We start from the raw sequence: 10,167 nt of genomic DNA, 5'->3' as shown, positions 1-10,167 counted from the left end.
AATCCAGGTGGACTGTGACGGCCCGTCACACCTGTGACGGTCCGTCCTGCACCTCCGTCCTGACGGTCAGAGACTCGTTTCCCGTACCAATTTCTCAAGAGTTGAAGTGTTTTGCAACGGGAGCTTACGACGGCTCATCGTAGATGTGACGGCACGTCCTGCAGGTCCGTCACAGATTACAGAGAGTCGATTTTCAGTACCCAATTTCAGAATTCTAAGTATGCTGAAACGAGACATCTGTGACGGGTCGTCGTGCCTATGACGGTCCGTCGTGATGTCCGTAATCTTAGCCAGTTTTTCCAGAAATAAATCTGCTGCTCAAAACGACTAAACAGGTCGTTACAACTAATTTCATCAAATTTACCCCCATTAGACGGATTGACCCAAATTGACCCGATTTTTTTTTAAAAAAACTCTATTTCTTATTTTAACCCAATAAACTCGACCCATTTATAATAATCCGATTCCATTCTCCCAAATAACCTTAACCCATTTACCCATTCTCCCAATTTTCCTTCATTCTCTCCCTCAGAAACCTTGTTGCTAATTGTTTTAATGGTGCCCTTCCATATTCCGTTTCACAGATGACTTCTCTCCTATACTTGTATGTAAAATCTCTGAATTTGACTGCAATTTGCTTTCCAGTAATAAGCTTTGAATTTGACTGCAATTTGCTTTCCAGTAATAAGCAATAAGCTTTTGGTTTAAAGTCTTTGAATTTGACTACAATGTGCTTTCCAACAATAAACTTTTGATTTAAGGTTAAGCTTTACATATTTGTTTATGAAAAAAAAATACTATTATAAATAATCATTTCTTGTATTCTATAATATTAAAAACTCCAATCAAGTAGCCAAAAGAAAATCTGTAGGTATATACATAAAGCTTTGTTACCCTAAAGAGAATTGCTTTGTAAAATCTTTGAATCTGACTGCAATTGCTTTCCAGCAATAAGCTTTTGGTTTAAGCTTTACATACAAGTACCGGAGAGAAGTCATTTGCGAAACGAAATATGGAAGAGCACCATTAAAACCATTAGCAACAAGGTTTCTGAGTGAGAGAATGAAACAAATTTGAGAGAATGGGTAAATGGGTTAAGGTTATTTGGGAGAATGGGATCGGATTATTTTAAATAGGTCGGGTTATTGGGTTAAAATATGAAATACGTTTTTTTTTTAAAAAAATCGGATCAATTTGGGTCAATCCGTCTAATGGGGGTAAATTTGGTTAAATTAGTAATGGGAGGGGTAAAAATAAATTCATTTTAACGGCGAGGGTAAATTTAAACAATGAATCAAAGTTGGGGGGCATTTTTGACCCTTTTCCCTTTAAAGTTTGGTTCACTCATACCCCTGCCGTCCAAATTTGCCCCAGATATGCCCTTATGGGTGTTAGTTGGTATGCTGGACATATCCAATTCATTTTTTATTTCTTTAAATGTCATATGTCCAGCATACCAACTAACGCCATAAAGGCATATCTGGGTCAAAATTTGGACGAGCGGGGTATGAGCAAACCAAACTTTATAAAGAGGGTATATCTAGACCTTTTCGAATAGTTTAGGGGCATATTTGACCTTTTTCCCTTTAAAAAAATACATAGCTAAATTTTAAATCATTTTGTCATATGTCTCAAAATTATCATAGTTTATTATTTAGCTATTTGAAAGTAATTTTATTTGTTATTTATGATGGATTGATGTTTTTATTATAATACTAGTACGTATTATGAGTATTTTATTTTAGGCTGTAAATGATATTATATGATAATAATTAGAGCTGTCAATATGAGTTAACCAGCCCATTCGGGCTAACCTATACAAACTTTGACATTTTACAGGTCAGGCTAGCCCATTTTTTGTATGGGTCAGAAAATGGTCAGCCCAACCCACAAGTACGTGGCTACAGACTTGCCGGGCCAGCCTATTTTTAAAAAAATTATATTTTTTTATAATTATTAAATTAAATTATAAAGTATAATTTTAAAATATTATCATAAATATCGACAAAACAATATTACATGATGTTAATGCTATTACTTGTTAATCAAATCCGCGTATAAATTATTTTTATAATACTTATTAAGGTTTTTTTTCCAAATAAAAGTATAAATATCTAAATAGAAATATTAGCCTGATTGTTTTGAGTTTTACTATCTTTAATTTTAAATTTAATATTATATTATATTTTTTTTTAATTTTTATTGGTCCTACCACCGGCCCCACCGATATTTCTCAAGCCCCACAAATCAACATGCTTATTCATACCGAGTTTAAAAGCCCTTCTCTTAAATGAGCTCCAAAAATCTTAGCTCACCCATATTAAATCCCTGGTTAGGCCAGACCAGCGAACGATACTAGCCCATATTGATGGTTCTAATAATAATATGTTTTTTTTAGAAATAATTATTCTTTTATTACTAGAAAGTTAAGATATTAGAGTTATTTGCATCTCATAATAATATTATATTATTATAGTATTTATACTTGTATAATCATGTCAGAAATTTTATTTTCTATAAATTTCCTCAATCATGGTTGTAATTATTTGGCGAAATGGTCTGGTGGACCCTTATACTTGTATCAGTTTGTATTCTGGATCCTTCTACTTAGTCATTTGTCATCTGGACCCTTGAACTCCATAAAAACGATTTAACAAATCTCTCTGACCATTGACCATGATTATGTGTCTATAAGATGGCTGAGTTGGCGAAAGTGTATGATTTCATACACCTTAAGGCGAGTGAAGAGCCTTTTTTTATTAAAAATATTAGAATTATAAAAGAGATTTTTTTAAAAAAAAGTTTAAAATACATTTCTTCTTCCCCACTAACTTTTCCTTTTTGGCCATTTTCATGCCTGACCAAACTTTTTTTTTTCTCCACAATTTACTAAAACCTATTTACAGATCTTGGCGAGTGATTCACAAGCGGACTAGCGCTCGCCAACAAAAATGGTGGCTTAGGTTGTTGTTTTTCGGCCAAGGTAGTGAAGAAGTTTTTCGGTCAGATCTAATGCTGTGGTGGCTTAGGTTGTTGTTTTGTGGAGGTTGGAGGAGGAAAAAAAATGGTGTATGACGGAGATGAAGATAGGTGAAAGAGAAAATAAATGTGATTTGGCCGGCAAAAATGGTGACGATGACGGCGATTTCTCTGACCCATGATCGTGAAATAGTGAAAATGGAGAGAATTGAATGTACGGAATTTGACTTTTAAGAAATACGAGCACAATCATCAAGCACAAAAATAACAGAAGACATAAGGCAGACCCACAAAAATCAAAGAAATCTCCAACTGTTCATATAAGATGAATAATGATTTATCAACAATTTGGGGGTTTATCAATGAAATTCGTTGAATTCATAAATATCTAACGTAGCCCGTACATAAATAAGGGAAATCGAAGATTGCAACTTTACTTGGATGGAAAAGCTGGCTGACTCGTTTGAGATTTTCTCCATGGTTATGGGTACACGACATCGGTGAGAGCTTTGTGATGCGAAGAAGTGATTCCACAATGGAGAGCTTAACTAAGAAATCCTTTGAGGATAGACATCTCCAGTGTTGTTTCGATATGAATATTGTTGCCAAGAATTTTCTAAATTGGAGAATCACTTCAATCTATTCACTGTAATTTTTTATTTTCTTTTCGTTTTGGTTTCTTTATTGTTTTGCAGCTTGAACCTTTTGTTTTAATAAAATATATCCACTAAGATCTACTTAGTGGTATTAAAAAAATAAAAAATAAAATAATTATGATATGTCATTTATGTATCTGACATGTCATCTCTATAAAAGGAGAGTGAGTTACACACATGGTTAAAGGGGTTTAGAAGTTTTGTTTTAATTGAGTTTAAGGGTCGAGATAACAAAGAGGTAAGTAGAAGGGTTCACAATACAAACGGATACAAGTACAAGGGTCCACCAGACCATTTTGCCTAATTAATTCAAACTATTGATGTGTGTGTTTGTTAAATAATTTTGTGTTATTATATTGTTATACTCTATCGTAAATTAAAACTTTAAAAATTCATGAGGCTTATGCCTTATCAATGCTAAATAAAACACCCGGCCTTTTAAAACACGGATAAATGTACATATATACACATATACATGAAATGCAATGATTATATATATATATATATATATATATATGTGTGTGTGTGTGTGTGTGTGTGTGTGTGTGTATGTATGTATGTATATATATATACACACATACATACACACATACATACATACATACATATATATATATATATATATATATATATATATATATATATATTCAATCCCCCCTTCCGTCACACAAACCAGGATATTATGCATCGTGTGAGAACCACTCGCCTCCTGGTGAAGCCACGTAATAAAAGACCCTAACCCCATTCATTTTACCCAAACCCGTCTTTTGACCCAAACCCTTTTATTTTACCCAAATCTATTTTATTTTACCCTAGGTGGTCCATGTATTTCACCCACCCGTTTCCTTTCTCGAAGAACACCAAAACCTAATCATAAATCTTGTCTGTAAATCCTAATTTTAGCTAAAGATTTTTCGATAATGTAGTGTTTTTGAAGCATCCTTGTAGTTTTAATAATCTAATCAAGTTTTCTCTCTCATTAGAACAATGTTGGTGTTTTGTCGATCGAGGTGTTCAGCGTTTGGTGAAAGCAAATCGGTAGTTACTAGGGTTTGGTGGGTTCAATCGAGGCGTTCATCGTTCATGCATTGTTTTCGTCTCTATCTCTGAAAGATCAGTCATACATCTCCAAGGTTACTTTATAGTTCCTACTTTTTAGCTTAGGATTTGGTCGTCTTTAATTTTTTTTCAAGTTTACTGTATGCCGTCTTTCATTCACATGATTTCCTTTTTTGTTGTATGAAATTTGTTGTTTTATGTGTTTTGTCGTTGTTGTTGAGGTTCAAATGTTAAAAGGTCTTTATGAATTTCATCTTCAACATTATTTCAGATTGAAATGTCTTTTGAATTCGATTACTTTGAGATTTTACCACAGTGGTGTTACGAAAATTGGAAAAAAGGAATACAAGGGGAAGCCATATCATGGTGGAGGAGTTTATGAGTTTTTAGATGTTGATGTCATTAGGGTATCTTATTTTGAATTGAGGGATTGTTTGAAAGAGTTGGGGTATGAACCTGGACAACTTGTGTTGTATGTGAAACTTCCTAGAAGTACTGCTATCTTAGAAATAAAATCCGACTATGATACTACTTTAATTGCTGAGTGTTTAAGTCATGGAGATATTTTGGAGTGTTTTGTGTGTCACTTTGTTGCTGAACCAATTTTGGTCCCACCTTTATTGGAATATGGGGAAAGTGTAGTTGGTGAGGGAGCATCACAAAGCACTGGGCCTAATGCATCTTTTGATGTTGAATTAGAACCAACACTTCAGGCCCAAGAAAATGCATAAACCCTGCCCCTGGCCTTGCACATGTCCCTGCTCCTGCACATGCTATTCTAAATACATCTTCTCCTGTACACTCTTTCACTGCTCCAAATACTCCTCCTGCTCATCTAACTTCAACCCCTATTCATCCTTCTAATGATTCAACATTTGACCCTGTCCATCCTTTCTCTGATCCAATTTCTAATCCTATTTGTTTTTTAATGACCAAGATTTAGATGGAGAATCATTACAGGGATGGAATTTAACGAGAGTGATGTAGATGATGAGCTAAGAAGTTTTAGGGAGGAAAACAGTAAAAAAAAAAAAAGAGGAGAAAGAGCTCCATTGCATCCTGATCATATCAAGTTAGGAATAGGGGAAAAAAGGGCCAGATGCTGGGTATGATGAATATACAGGTGCTAATAGAAACAGTTTAGAAGGCAAGTTAGCTGGTGATGAGCATTATTATACCTCAAATGAAGCTGCTAATTTTGAAACAGATCCAGATGCTTTTAGTGATGATGTAGGGGGGGTTCAACAAAAAGAGAGAGTTAAGCCAAAAAGGAGAAAGAAGGTGAACAGAATTGTATTTGATACATCTTCACAGAAAATAGTTTGGGAATTGGGTCTTGTATTTAAAAGTGTTAATGAATTTAGATCTGTTGTTACCAAATATGTTGTTGCTGAACATGTTGCAATTGAAATGCATATTAATGAACTAACAAGGGTAAGGGTTAGGTGTACAACTGGTTGTCTTTGGATTTTATTTGCTAGCTTTGATTCTAGGACAAACAATTTTGTTGTAAAGACATACAATCCAGTTCACAAATGTGATCCTACTAATAGGAACAAGCTTTGTAATAACAATTTCTTATCTAGTCACTACAGTGAAAGGATAAAGGAACAACCTGACATTTGAATCTTTGATCTTCAAGGGCTTATTAACAAAGAATTGGATTATATGTTGGAAGAACAGTGTGCAGGAGAGAAAAAAAGTACAATATTACAAGAGCTAATGGGTGATGATGTTCTTGAGTTTAGGAGGATTTTGGACTACAAAGATAAGTTGCTAAGAACTTATCCAGGTAGTACATGTGCAGTCAAGCTTAATCAGAAAAAAATTGAAAATGATAAAAAAATGTTTAAAGGCTTCTACATATGTTTTGATGCAATAAAGAAGTCTTTCTTGGCTGGGTGTAGGAAGTGCATTGGTTTGGATGGTTGTTTTCTAAAGAGAATATCTAGAGGTCAATTATTGGTTGCTGTTTGTAAGGATGAGAACAATCGAATGCTGCCACTGGCTTGGGTAGTAGTTGAAGTCGAAAATAAGTTTACTTGGGCTTGGTTTGTCAAACTTATGAAGGAAGATCTTCAGTTGGGAGATGGTACATGCATCACACTCATATCAGATATGCAAAAGGTTAGAACATTATTTATTTTTTATTTTATTTCATGTCTTGTATTTCATGCCTTTGTTTATGGATGTCCTAGTTTCTTAGTTTCATAACTTGAATTTTCTTATATAGGGTCTTGAAATTGCCATACTTGATCATTTGCCAAATGTTGAGCATAGAATGTGTGCTAGACACATTCTTGCTAATTGGTCACAGAGATGGAGAGGTATCGAGAGAAAGAAATATTTCTGGAGGTGTGCAAGGTTTACTTTTGAGGCTGAGTTAAAAGATAACATTAACTACATGAAAAAGTTGGGTAATAACATAGTTGATCACTTGTTGTATTATAATCCCGAAAGATAGAGCAAGATTTACTTCAGTTTTACCTCAAAATATGATGTTGTAGACAATAACAAGACTGAATGTTTCAACTCATGGATAATAAAAGCAAGGCATAAGACTATAATTACAATGCTTGAACAAATTAGAGTGAAAATGATGAAAAGAATAGGGCAGATGAGAGAGTTTTTCAATACTTGGATATGTGACATTTCTCCAATGGCAATGAAGGTTCTACAAGAAAACACATCTAAGTCTATGAAATGCAGCATTGAATGAAATTAAGATTCAGGGTATGAGTTACTTCATGGATAATATAAACATGTTGTAGATATTCAAAGGCAAACATGTAGTTGTAGAGTTTGGATGTTGAAAGGAGTACCATGTCCTCATGCAATAGCTGCTCTTCACCATAGAAAATTGGACCCAATCGATTACATTTCTCACTGGTATAACAAAGAAACATACATGAAGACATACAACTACTTCATTCAGCCAGTTATGAATTTAATAATGTGGCCAGAATCACAAACATCTCTGTGATACCACCTCATGTTAAAAGATGTCAGGAAGGCCTGACAAGAAAAGGAAGAAAGAGCAAGGTGAAACCAGTAAAATTGAAAAATTATCCAAAAGAGGAACTGAAATGTCATGCAACACTTGTCATAACAAGGGTCATAACAAGGGTCACAACAAAAGAAAGTATCCTCTTGGTGCACCTGCTTCTGGTTCAAGACATGCTGCTGGACCAACTGTTGCACCTGCTGCTAGTCCAAGTTCAAGACCCCCTACTGGCCCTGCTGCTGGACCAAGTTGACCTCCTTGTGGACCTACTGCTACACCAACATCAACACAGATTGCTGGCCCAAGAGCAACACCTGATGTTGCACTAAGAACAACACCTAATGCTCTAACTGGAAGAGGGAGTGGTAGACCAAGAGGTTCAACAGAAAATGTGATATAGTTTTCTTTATTTACTTCATTTATATCCTTTAAATAAATTGCTTTACTGAATATTTTGTTGTATTTTTAGGATTGTTTTACTAGCAGAAGAAGAATGGTTGGAATGGGTGTACTACACACACAAGGTGGTGCTACTATCATTAATATAAGTTTTTTCTATTTGTGTACTTAAGTATCATTGTCTTTATTATTTTTTATTTAATCACAAATTAAGATTATCAATATTCATTTGAACAGCCTGAAATGCCTAGTGAAAGATTTAGAAATGTGAAGTCTTCAGTAGTTGTCACTGGAGATCTTGGGCATATACCACCATGTCGTTGGTAATGGAAGGGTAAAAAAGTTATGACCTCAAGCCAACTTGAACAGATGAGGGGAAGAAAACGAATGGAGACTAGGTCTAAGGCTGCACATATGAGTCAAGAGTGCTCTAATGCCATCTAACTTGTTTTGGTAAATTTGTTGGTAATGCAATGTTGATATTATGTTTTGTTGGTTGATAGACAATGCAATCCACTTTAGAGATCCCATTCATTTTATCTCTATTTAGTTCCCTTGTATTTAAGACAATAAATTTGAAGCTGTGATTGCATTTTATTTTGTGGTGTTTGGTTATGTAATTGTTTTGGCAACTATTTGATTAATGGTTATGCAGTTATGGATTACAGTTTATGTAGCAATATTGGTTCTTTTTTAGTTGATGATTTATGTGTATATGTAGATACTAAATATATAGAAGATAGGGAATCCCAAGATACAAAACCAAATAAGATAAGGGAAGCCTTGCAAATTCTTCATTATAACATCATTTCATTACACAAGCAAATTCAACTAACATCATTTCATTACACAAAAAGCCTTACAAGTTCAACACAATATTGCAAATTTTTGGTACAAGAAAAGATTATGGTAATCTCCTTGAATCTACTTCTCTGTTCAGAAACAATACTCTTTGAGATACTGAACTTACACCTAAAATACAAACACAAAACAAAGCGATCAAAGTTGTTTCTCCCTTTTCTTGAACTTGGCCAATTTGTTTTTCCATTTTTTTCAACTGCTTCCATCTTCTTCAAATCATCATCGAAATTGTCCATTTCTGACTCTATCTTGTTCATACCTAATCTGCTTTCCATAGATTTGGTTGACTTAGTAGGCTTGTTGACTTCCTTAGTAGAAGTTTCAACTTTTTCAGAAGATTCAACAATATGTTCAAGCTCAGCAATTCTTCCCAACAACTTGAGAATCACAAATTTGGATCTTGGATCAATATAATCATCCTTCCAAAATAAAAAATCGCATGATCTAGCATTCTTAAAAAACAAAATGAATCAGTTTATGGCTCTTGAAACAACAAAATGAATCATATTACTCTTAAAAAAGATTAACTTACCCCATAGTAAGGACGACCCCAATATTTTCTACCAGGATTTCTTTGGGTCCAAGAGGTCAGCAAAGGTGAACAAATCCATGTTTGCATCGCACCTCTTCAGAGGTCAGCAAAGGTGAACAAATCTATGTTTGCGTCGCACCTCTTCCAATTCAAGATCTTCCTCTTGCAAACAGAGCCTACTCAAACTTTTTCGAGCCATTGTGGTACCTTAATAAAAATTACAACGAATGAAACAACTAAAATAGATAGAAACAAATCAAAACGAAAAAAAGAGGAATGAATCAAAATGGAAAAGAGATGAATGAATAATAGTGAAAAAGAGTTACCTTTGATTCAAAAAAAGAAATTTTGAGTTATGTTTGAATTCAATTTGGGGTTCAGATTTTTGGGTAAAAAATTAGGGTTCTTCTTCATTAGGGTCGGGTGGGTGGGTAATAAGAAGGGAATGAGAATATAACCGCTGGGTTGAATTTTTTTAATTTAAAAAATAAATAAAAATGACTTTACGAGCGTGTTGACGCGCTCAACTATGTGGAGGGAAACGCGCCCTGGTTTGGGTGACGGAAGGGTTAAATATATTTTTATGTGCTTTATGTGTGTAATAGGTCGCTCCATTAGTTAAAGCTTGTAAGTGACTTTTGGATATAAGTTTAGGAGGCAATTTATGCCTTTTGCAT

The sequence above is a fragment of the Solanum pennellii genome, chromosome 5 (genome assembly GCF_001406875.1).
Source record: "Solanum pennellii chromosome 5, SPENNV200".
NCBI classification, from domain to species: domain Eukaryota; kingdom Viridiplantae; phylum Streptophyta; class Magnoliopsida; order Solanales; family Solanaceae; genus Solanum; species Solanum pennellii.
The sequence above is the reverse complement of the archived record's forward strand: the minus strand, read 5'-3'. Positions refer to the sequence as shown.